Consider the following 12231-nt stretch of genomic DNA (forward strand, 5'->3'; position numbering starts at 1 on the left):
TCCTGAGTACAGAAATAACAAACTGATTGGCAGAAAATAGGGAAGCGGGGCAGAAGCAATTGGAAGTCATTTGGGGCTAGTCCCCCGCTGCCCAAGTTTCTTTTCCATCCCCCACCCCTACCTGCCCCCCGCTAGCTCAGCCCAAAGCCTGCTGGGAAATTTGCTGCCTGGACTAGCCCTTCCAAGGCTCCCCACCTCACACACATCTGGATCTGGCCTTCACCTGTTCCCTACAGACCCTCAACTGGAAACACTTGGACACATAGAAAAACAAGAGGAAAACACAGAAACCCCAAAAACCCATATGGGATGATGATGTGGGGAAATACCCAACACAGGAGCCTCAGTAGCTAGCCTCCTCATGGTAGTAAGAGGGTTATTCTGGGCTGCTCCTGGGCTTGGGCAGTCACTGGCAGCCCCCGGAGCCCCATCTGCTGCTGGGCCTTGCGGGCAGTACTTGGGGTCGTATATCAGCCTACCCAGGCCAAAGACCTGGCTGCTCTGTTTGGCACCCTGCATGTAGCCCATCTGCAGAGACATGGAGGAGTTGTCACACTTGTCGGTCCTCAGCTTGGTTTCATAGATGTTCTGCTGGGTCCTGGGAGGTGTCATGCCCACCTGGCTGGCACACTTGTTGGTGCCCATTTGGAGGCTGATGGTCGAGTGGTCCATGGGTGGCAGGAAATGGTTCTTCGGGTCATACAGATGCCTTCTCTTGCCGTACGCCATCATGCCAGACTGGCTGGCACACTTATTGGTGCCCATCTGGAGCCCGATGACATACTGGCCCGCCTTCACTGTGGCATCATCGAAGTTCCACTCTTGCCTCTCTGAGTACTTAATACCAATGTCCATGCCCCTCTACAGCCCCTTTGTCTTGGCCTTCCCCACCAGGGCAGGAAAGACACCTGCATCTGTGTCATGTTCCCACTCTCAAACAGGTTGTTGACCTCAAACAGGTCTGTGGGGTTCCTGTCGTAGCTGACCATGGCCTTGATGAAATCGGAGAGGTTTTCTAGCTGGTGCCAGCTCTGCATGGAGCAGTTTATCTTGGGGACCAAGCCTGGCTACAGCTTATTCATGAGTGTGCACAGGGTAATCCCATCTTTCTGGAATTTGGGCCTGATAGACAGGCCCGTGAATCCCTCTATTCAGCCGTGGAGTTCTGCCTCCTTCTGAGGGTCGTATTTGGACAGGAGCCGGTCCATGACCTCAGCCAAAAGCCTCTACAAGGGCCCCTTATTGAACTGTGTGGAGTTCATGCCGGCGGCAGGATGGGACAGCACAGTTGGCCCTGTGGGCGCACTCGTGGCAACTCCATCTTTCAAGAGTCTCAGGTCAAAGGCCTTAGAATTATCTTTGGTTCTCCTCACTTTCTCACCCCAACATCTATTCATCTGCAAATCATGTATGCTCCGTCTTCAGACTATAACCAGCGTCTGACCACTTCTCATCTGCCATCGCTGACACCATAATCAAGCCACATCACCTCTCACTGGTGTCCCTGTTTTTGATCTTGCTTATCTGTATAGTCTTATGCAGCATCCAACAGCCAGAAGGACACTTTTACAACGTAAATCATATCACTGCACTCCTCTGCAGGAAACCCTCACTGGCTGCCATCGCACTGAGTCAAAGTTCTTTCACTGGCTTTCAAAGCCACGCAGGACCTGCCTCACTGCTTGTTCTGATCTCACCTCCTGCCACCTCAACTTCATTTGCTTTAGTTATGCTTGACTCACCTCATGGCCTTTGCCCTTGCTGTTTCCTTTTGACTGGACATTTTTCTCTAGATCTCTCCTTCACTTCCTGTGCCTAGGCTGGATTTTTCTGCTGGATTCTCCACCAGCTTTGTGCCTTTGGAAGCTGGTCTTGGTGGACTCCATGCACAGATTCACTAGTCCCCTAGTTCTCATTCAGTGGCCAATGCAGGTCACCAGCAAGAGACAGAGGGAGAGAGGTCAGGGCATAGCCCTTTACTCTCTCCCGAATGGGTATTTTTCGAGTCGGGTTCTCCAAAGAAACAGAACCAATAGGATATAGAGAGAGATATAGAAAGAGCTTTATTATGAGGAATCGGCCCATGTGATTCTGGAGGCTAAGAAGTCTCATGATCTGCTGTCTGTAAGAAGTGGGCCCAAGAAAACCAGTGGCAACCCGAAGGCCTGAGAATCAGGAACTCTGATGTCCGAGGGCAGAAGAAGATGGATGTTCCAGCTCAAGTAATATACTTTTTGTTCTATTTGGGCCCACAAGGGATTGAATGCTGGCCGCCTCTAATCTCTTCCATAAACACCTTCACAGACACACTTAAAAATAATGTCTTACCAGTCATCTGGGCATCATTTAGACCAGTCAAGTTGACACATTAAACTTGCTCTTCCCTGGGGCCTACTACCTATTTCCCTCCTTGCTCCTGAGGCCAGAGGCAGGCCCCAGGTGTCTCATCATCCCTGATTGGTTTTCCTACCTCATGCCCTAATCAAAACTCTTCTCAGTTACCCTGTTTGAGTGGCTACTTCCTGTCAAGACTCTGACTAGTGTCCCAGAGGCCTTCCTTGCTCCGTCTCAATAAAATTGTACCCCTAGCAACCTCTATCCTACCGATTCCGCTTCATTTTCCTTCTTTTCTCTTTTTACCACCACTTGACACACAGACAGAATTAATGTGTTTCCTTTTTGGGCGGCAGGGGTGGGGGGAAGGTGGGAGGTCTTCTTCCCACACTCAAATATAAGTTCCAGTGCTGAGGGCATATTTTTAAACTGCTGTTTCCCCAGCGCCCAGATTGGCACTGACGCATGATAGGCATTCAATCAAAATTTGTTAAATGAATGAATGAAATAATTTTCCCTTGGAATTTCAAGGCATTCAACCATTGTCTTCCAGCTTCTTGTGTTGCCATTGAGACATCCAAAACCCTTCTGATTCCCAAGTCTCCATATGTAACCTCTTTCTTTCCTCCTTGGAAATTGGTTGGATCTTCTTTTACCCCCTGTCATTTCATGTTACAGTGCCCTGAGGTAGGTCTTATTTTCACCCATTTTGCTAGGCAATTTTGTTCTGGATAATTTCTAGAGTAATTGCATTGACGTTTTCTTTCCCACCGCCTCACTATTCTCTGTTTCTGGAACTCTCATAATTCAGAGGTTGGACCTCGTGGAACAATCCTCCTTTGTTCTTATTTTTTCTTATAGTTTCTACATTAATTGAATTGCATCTGTCACCATATAAGGTAATATTCACAGATTCTGGGGTTTATGATGTAGACTTATTTTGGGGAGGCCTCTATTCAACCTACTACAGTTTCCAAATTTTTGACCTTTTCTTCTACCTTCTGAGAGATTTCCACAGATTTTATCTGTCAGTCCTGTTATTGAGTTCTCCATCTTTGCTATTTAACTCTAATTTCCAAGAGCTCCTTTATTGTTTGGAAAGCTCCTTTGTAAAGCATCCTTTTTTGTCACATGCACAGGTGACTTTCTGAGAATGATAGTTATTTGACAGTATTATTCTCCCTCCATTGTTTTGGTTTCTTTCAGGTTATTTTTTTTTTAATTTTTTTATTTTTTACCACTACCTCTTGCCACCCCCAGCACCCCCATATGTTTTGCTCTCTGCATTTCATGGGAGAAGCTTTCCTTAAATGTTTAGTTTAATCATTCATACTTTAAAATGGCATCTCTACCCTTGGGCATCCCAGGCACAGTTGAGGAGTGGGTATAGTCCTCAGTGCTGGGGGATTTGGTGTGAGGCTGAGACCCCAATCTTCTTGCCTGTTGGCTCCCAGCATGCAGAAAACGACACTGATTGGAAGCTATGTGTGGCATGAGAGAAAGTGCTTGTCAGCTAGTGGGCTGTAGAGTGGTCTGTTAGATTTCTAGATCTTTTTTGGGTCCATCACATATATTTCCCAGAGGAGAATCTCCTGATTTTCTGTCATTGGTGGGGTCAGGGGACACCAGGCTGACTGCCTGAGTCCTGGGAGGTGTTGAGGTGTTTAAGGTCTTATCACTTCACCAGAGCTACAGTTTTAAGGACTGAACCTTCACCCCCAGTTACGCCCCAGGTACTTCCCCCTTCCCGGTATCTGGTTCATTCTTTCTGGAAAGCAAAACTCTAGTCTTTTGCCGGAGTGGAGGATGAAAGTATGGTTTGCCTGCTCCTTGAAATGGATTTTCAACTAGTCCTCTAGTTCTCAGACCCCCTTTTACTACCACTTTTAGGAGTACTTGGGGTTGCCATTCTTGAACCTTTAAGGGATTTTGCAGTGCAAATTGCTTTGCTTCTGGATCTCTGCACTGCTGGCTTAGGATTTAGCTCCTCTGGTCTCCTAAGCCAGTTACATTAGTCTGTTTCCGGCTTCTCAAATTGTTTACCAGCTCACATATTTTTAAGATTTTTGTCTTAAAAAAATTCCCTTTGCTGTTATTTTAGTCAATTTTGGGAGGCAGTGGAGGTAAACATGTGCATATAACCCGCCACCATCTTGGTCAGAATTTATGCATTACTTTCACATGAAAATTAAAAAAATAAACGTTTAAAAAATAATATTGCACATCAATAATAAAAATAAAGAACATAGAGGGAAAAACCTTGTAAGACATTTAGATGAGCTTTGGAAGAACACTAACGAGGTTTGCTGAAGGATATAAAAATAGGACTTGTTCCTGGGTGAGAAGATTGTATATTACAGTGATTTCAGTTTCTGTCAATTGCTTTATAGATTAATGTGATTCTGATTTTAAAAAACCTCATGAGGAGTTCCAGTCAAGATGGTGGACAGTGCTGGGGGATTTGGTGTGAGGCTGAGACCCCAATCTTCTTGCCTGTTGGCTCCCAGCATGCAGAAAACGACACTGATTGGAAGCTATGTGTGGCATGAGAGAAAGTGCTTGTCAGCTAGTGGGCTGTAGAGTGGTCTGTTAGTTTTTTGGGTCCATCACATATATTTCCCAGAGGAGAATCTCCTGATTTTCTGTCATTGGTGGGGTCAGGGGACACCAGGCTGACTGCCTGAGTCCTGGGAGGTGTTGAGGTGTTTAAGGTCTTATCACTTCACCAGAGCTACAGTTTTAAGGACTGAACCTTCACCCCCAGTTACGCCCCAGGTACTTCCCCCTTCCCGGTATCTGGTTCATTCTTTCTGGAAAGCAAAACTCTAGTCTTTTGCCGGAGTGGAGGATGAAAGTATGGTTTGCCTGCTCCTTGAAATGGATTTTCAACTAGTCCTCTAGTTCTCAGACCCCCTTTTACTACCACTTTTAGGAGTACTTGGGGTTGCCATTCTTGAACCTTTAAGGGATTTTGCAGTGCAAATTGCTTTGCTTCTGGATCTCTGCACTGCTGGCTTAGGATTTAGCTCCTCTGGTCTCCTAAGCCAGTTACATTAGTCTGTTTCCGGCTTCTCAAATTGTTTACCAGCTCACATATTTTTAAGATTTTTGTCTTAAAAAAATTCCCTTTGCTGTTATTTTAGTCAATTTTGGGAGGCAGTGGAGGTAAACATGTGCATATAACCCGCCACCATCTTGGTCAGAATTTATGCATTACTTTCACATGAAAATTAAAAAAATAAACGTTTAAAAAATAATATTGCACATCAATAATAAAAATAAAGAACATAGAGGGAAAAACCTTGTAAGACATTTAGATGAGCTTTGGAAGAACACTAACGAGGTTTGCTGAAGGATATAAAAATAGGACTTGTTCCTGGGTGAGAAGATTGTATATTACAGTGATTTCAGTTTCTGTCAATTGCTTTATAGATTAATGTGATTCTGATTTTAAAAAACCTCATGAGGAGTTCCAGTCAAGATGGTGGAGTAGGTAAATGCTGTGCTTGCCTCCTTTTATGACCACATCAAAATTGTAACTAACCTACAGAACAACCATCATTGAGAATTGCCTGAAGACTAGCTGAACAGAACTGCTATAACTAAGGATAAACAGATGAATCCACATTGAGACTGGTAGGAGGGGTGGAGATGTGAAACAGGCATGTGGTGATTGAGAATTGGGAGGGACATCTCAGCTGTAAAGGTTCCCCCACAAAAATGAGGGGTCCCAGCCCTACACTGGACTCCCCAGTCCGGGGTTCCAGTTCCAGGAAAAGAAGTTCCCACAACGTCTGGCTGTGAAAACCAGTGGAGATTGTGGCTGAGTGAGACGAAAGACACTGGAGTCCCAGGGCTCCTCGTAAAGGGCCTGCATAGGAACTTACTCAAGGACAGACTTATTCGCTCTGAGATCCAGCTCTAGGGCAGCAGAATGAAAGATGCTTCACACATATAGGGAAGAACTGAATTGTCTGGCTTCAGGGCAAGGGTTGGAAGGGCAGCTTTCTCCACATAGAAGTGCTGGCAGAAGCCATGGTTCCTTTGTTGAGCCTTGCCAGTACCCAATGTGCAGACTCAGGGGGGTGCCTTATCTAAGTTTCCATTAACTTGGCTAACGACATTCGCCCTGCCCTCATGATTCCCTAAGACCGTGCCCCACTAAACTTTGGGGCCTACCCAAGCTGCTTCCAGTGGCTTTTCCATACATATGGCCTGTCTTGGCCCAAGCTTCGAACTTTCTTAAAATCTCTCATAGATTCACAACTCCAAACAAGCAGCATCTGGCCTCAGCATGCCCTGTACCTCTTGCTATGCAGCCCCAAGCCTGGCATTAGTGGCAGCCAGCCTCAGTTCATAGCTTAACCTCTCCCAGGCACCTCCCATCCCAGCACAAGTTACGACCATCTGCAGATCATTTTGTAGCTCACTGCCCCCCTGGGTGGGGCATAGGCAGCAGCTGAACCTGGCCTGCAACAGAGCCTCTTCCAAGAGGCCCCTGAACCAACACGCCTGATGGCCAGCTTCAGACCATACCAGAGTACCACCCAACCACCTCCACAAAAGACAAACACAAAGGGCAGACTGGGAAAACATTAGAGCCCTGCTAAAGCAAATCCTGCTCTGTAGGGTTATCCCCTGCATAACAGGTTCTTCACTATAGTCACTGGCCAGTCCTCATACCAATCAGCCTGAAGGTCAGTTGCTCCCACTGATGTGCAAACAGCAACCAAGGCTCAACTATAGCAGGAGGGCACACACAACCCACATAAGGGACACACCTTATGAAAAGTCAGGACCTATAACCGAAGACCTACTCTACCTAGCAAAGCTGTCATTTAGAATCGAAGGACAGATAAAGAGCTTCCTAGACAAGAAAAAGCTAAAGGAATCCATCACCACCAAACTATTATTACAAGAAATGCTAAAGAGACTTCTTTAAGGAGAAAAAGAAAAAGAATAAAATATATGAATAATAAAATGGCAATAACTGTATGTCTAACAACTACTTTAAATGTAAATAGATTAAATGCTCCAATCAAAAGACATAAGGTAGCTGAATGGATAAGAAAACAAACCCTTATATATGTTGCCTACAAGACTCACACACATTGAAAGACACACAGACTGAAAGTAAAGGGATGGATAAAGATATTTCATGAAAATAAAATTTAAAAAAAAAGCTTGGTTAGTCATACTTATACAAGACAAAATAGACTTTAAAACAAAGGCTACAACAAGAGACAAAAAAGGACCCAGTAATCCTACTTCTGGGTATTTACACAAAGAAATCCAAAACACTACTTCAAAGGGATATATGCATCCATATGTTCATTGCAGCATTATTTACAATTGCTAAGATATGGAGGCAGCCTTGGTGTTTATCAGTGGATAAATGAATAAAGAAGTGGTACATATATACAATGGAATATTACTTAGCCATAATAAAGAATGAAATTTTGCTATGTGTAATAACATGGATGGATCTAGAGGGTATTATGTTGAGTGAGTAAGTCAGAGAAAAACTTATGTATGGAATCTAGAGAACAGGATAAACAAATAAAACAGGAAGAAGCTCATAGATGCAGAGAGAATTTTGATGGTTGCTGGATTGGGTTGTGTGTGGGAGAATGGATAAAGAGGAGAGGGGATTAAATTGGTAGCTACAAAATAGTCATGGGGATATAGAGTATAGCATAGGGAATATAGTCAGTAGTATCGTAATAACTATGTATATTGTCAGATAGTACTGGATTTATCGAAGCGATCACTTCATAAGTTATATAAATGTCTAATCATTGTGTTGTACACCTGAAAGTAAGATAATATTGTATATTGGCTGTACTTGGAAAAAATAAAAATACAAAAATTTTTAAAAATCTTTGTGAGTGTTTTTCTCAAAACTTGGCTAACTTACTCTAACATTTATGTGAAAACATAGGCAGGCAACAATAATAAAGTTATTAAAGAAGAAATAATGTGATTGAGATGGAAATAGCTTTATCAGCCACTAAAATATGATGTTTACAATAAATAAAAAATGTGGTATTGATATAAGAAAAGACAAGAGACATATATCTGATAAGGGATTAATATCCAAAATATACAAAGAACTCATACAACTCGATATCAAAAGAAAAAAAAAAATTTAAAACCAGGCCAAGGACATGAACATACATTTCTCCAAAGGAGATATACAAAAGGACAATAGGTACTAAAAAGATACTCAATATCATTAGTCATTAGAGAAATGCAAATTAAAACCACAACGAGATATGTTTTGTTAATCATGATGGCATCTTCTCTCAATAAACACAAAATGCTATTTTATGAGCTATATGATAATAGTAACTATCACTTGAATAAATGTTTGTGTGTGTGTGTGTGTATACACACATACATATATATAAAATCTCCTTACACCTGAATTGAAAATTAAAGACTTATTGAAAAGTGAAAAAAAAAAAAAGAAAAACCGCAGTGACATATCACCTCACATTGTTTGAATGGCTATCAACAAAAAGACAAGAAATAACTAATGCTTTAATGGATGTGGAGAAAAGGGAATCCTTGTGTACTGTTGGTGAGAGTGGAAACTGGTGTAGCCACTGTGGAAACCAGTATGGAGGATGCTCAAAAAGTTAAAAATAGAACTCCCATATGATCCAGCAATTCCACTTCTGGGAATATATCCAATGGAAATGAAAACACTAACTCGAAAAGGTAACTGCACCCCTATGTTCATAGCAGCATTATTTACAAGAGCCAAGACATGGAAACAACCTAAGTGTCCATTGATGGATGAATGGATAAAAAAGTTGTGAGATATATATGTATATGTATATATATATATATGTATATGTATGTGTATATACATATAAAATAAATGAAGAAATCCTACTATTTGCAACAACATAGATAGAACTTGAAGGCATTATGCCAAATGAAATAAGTCAGACAGAGAAAGACAAATACTGTATGATTTCACTTTTATGTGACATCTAAAAAAATAACCCCCAAAACAAACTTATTGAATAAGAGAGATCAGACTTTTCTTTTTCAGAGATGGAAGGCTGGGGGACGGAAAATTGGAGGAAGATGGTCAAAAGGTACAAACTTCCAGTTATAAGAGAAATACTAGGGATGTAATGTACACATGATGACTATAGCTAATGCTGATGTGTGATATGTAGGAAAGTTGTTAAGAGAGTAGATCCTAAGAGTTCTCACAAGGAGAAATTTTTTCTTTCTTTCTTCTTTTTAAAAATTATATGAGAAGATGTATATTAGCAGAACCTATTGTGGTCATCATTTCATAATATATGTAAATCAAATTATCATGCTATATGCCTTAAACTTGTACAATGATGTATGTCAATTATTTCTCAATAAAACTGGAAAAAAAGTAGTGGATTAGCATTCTAAGAAGGACTATGTAAAGAACATTAAAAATATTTAACCCTGTCAAAAATAAACAAACAAAAAACTGGTGAAACAAAGAGATAAGAAATGAATACTATTCGACAAAATAACTTAAAAGACAGGCCTATGAATCAATGGAGGGAAAAAATATTCAATGAGTCAATAAATGGGATTGGGACAATTGATTAGTTTTTTGGCATAAAGATCAATTTAGTTCTTTACCTCATGCCATATGTCAAAATAAATTCTCACTACATTAAAGAGTTTTATTGTGAAAAGAAATTATACAAAAATTAGAAGAAATTAAAATATTTTAAACCCCAGTGGTATAGGGTATTTTGGGCTTAGTAAGGAAAGAGAAAAATTATAAGGATAATGCTCTTAAATTTGGCTACAAAAGAAAACATCTGAATATAAAAATGGTGGTACTTGAATTAAAAACATTTATTATTACTTTCCTGTATTATTGTGTTTTTTAAAATCATGAGCATGAATATTCTATTAATTGTATTAACTGAAAAAGTTAATTTATTGATGAAAATACACTAAACGTGACAGAAATGAAAAAAGCAAGAATTAGGAAAAGAGGAAGAGGGTTCTAAATAAAACAAAATCTCTCAAAAGTGGCCATTTAAGGAGATGTGGAGGAGGTGCAGGAAATATATAAATCCAAGGCTGTCTTGCTTAATTCAGGTTGTGAGGCATTTTTTAATTGCTTTAAAATCAGCTCAGTGGTCAAGATGGAACATGGAGAGTGTCATCTCCAGCTGGGAGCAGTAATTTGTCATTGACATAGTGTAGACTTGCCAGTGCAAGTGATTATGAGAAGCAAATCAACTTATTTAATTGTTAGTTTTCTAAAAAAATTTAACAGACAATGCACCCCGTTGTTGCCTGTGCCTGGGAGAGAGCCCTTCCCCCATTCTTTTGGAGACAGAAGAACCCAGGGTCAAGTTCCTGCGCACACTGAGTAGTATAGGAAGATCTATTAATGCAACACATTCTATTATTAGGTTAAAAATAGGTCGAGACAAGAAGAAGATCAAGTCAGGAGGTGAGGTTGATTGGCTCATGGTTAAGAGAGGAAGCTCTGGTGTTAAAAACTGGGTTCAAATTCTGCCTGCAGTATGAGTGATGACTTTGGGCCGGCACTTAGGTTCTGCGAGCCTCCATTTCCCCATCTGTGACAGGAAGATGATAGCAGTGCCTGCCGTTATTGCGGGGTCATGGTGCAGGTAAACCAGGGCGAGATATACCAAGGTTTCAGCCAGGACAAAGTGCACGGCGAGTGGGAGCTGCTGCATTGCTGCTGCAGAGGGGCCTCCAATGACCAGGACAGGGGAACAAGATCAAAGTGGAGGAGGAGGACAGCATAGGGGCTCTGTGGGAGAGGAGGGAACTGGGTGGTCAGCAAGAGGCTAGGAGGGTAAAGAGGATGGAGACAGGAAGAGGGAGATAGGAAAAGAGAAGGAAAGGATGAGATGAGGGCAGGGAGCATTGAGGGCCATGTTCTGGGGAGCAGAGTGGGAAAGGGAAATGGGAAGATTGGGGGGATGACAGGTGATGGGATGTTACCAGGGGACTGGAGGCTCCTCAGGCTGTTGTTGGGCACCTACTGTGTGTGCTAGGTTCTGCTCATGGCTGTGGGGATACGTAGATATGGGAGTAGCTGGGGCTCCACACATGAACACATGATAAAGGGAAGGCAAGCTACATTCCAAAAAAGTCAAGTCCACTTTGAGAATATGGAGCAAGGGCAGAGGGCAGGGCTGGAGCCTCAGCCTGGAGCAAGAATGGAGAGTAATTGGGGTGCTCAGAAGGTGCTGAGGCCTGGAGATGGGGATGGAGGCTGGGTCTGGAGGGGATAGTGACAAGGATGGGCAAGGAAAACAGCTCAGGTTTGGGGAAGATTAAGGCGAAAAGGGTAAAGCTAGCAGAGGCCTGGGGAGGAGTTGAGGGGGGCAGGGAGAGGAGTTTGAGAGAAGAGTCAGGAAGAGGGGGCCCTGGGCCAGGCCTGGGCGACGAGGGCACCAGTGGCCTTCAAAAACCTCAGGCGTTGCAACTGGACTCACCGCGAGTGATGGTGAGTTTGGTCCCTTCGATAGACTGCCACACTTCCCTTCTATGTTCCTGTGTTGTCAGCTGGACTCGGCAGAAGTACGTACACTCGTCCTCCCTCCGCAGCTTAGAGATCTGGAGGGAGCCATTCCTCCAGCCCATATTCCAGTTCAGGGAGATTCGGTTTTCAAAATCCTTATGGATGAAATGCTTGCTCAAGTTGTAGATGAACTCCCCATGAAAATTTTTCCATCTCCAAAGTATGTTCACTTTGGGATCCCTGGCTAACTGCCAGGGATAACAGAAGGAGAAGGGGATGTGGATGGAGTCACCCTCAGAGGCTGAGAGGTGCTCTGGTTGGTTGACCTCATGTGGAAACCTTGAATTGCATGTTGCTGAGCTGCCAGGAGAGAAGGG

At 42.6% G+C, this 12231-nt stretch overlaps 1 pseudogene; it reads right to left on the reverse strand.

Annotated features, from left to right (window-relative positions):
• Window positions 1–343: 343 nt before the first annotated feature.
• Window positions 344–1262, reverse strand: LOC107196152 (annotated as a pseudogene).
• Between the last annotated feature and the right edge of the window lie 10969 nt (window positions 1263–12231).

The sequence above is a fragment of the Pteropus alecto genome, unplaced genomic scaffold (genome assembly GCF_000325575.1).
Source record: "Pteropus alecto unplaced genomic scaffold, ASM32557v1 scaffold68, whole genome shotgun sequence".
Taxonomy (NCBI): Eukaryota; Metazoa; Chordata; class Mammalia; order Chiroptera; family Pteropodidae; genus Pteropus; species Pteropus alecto.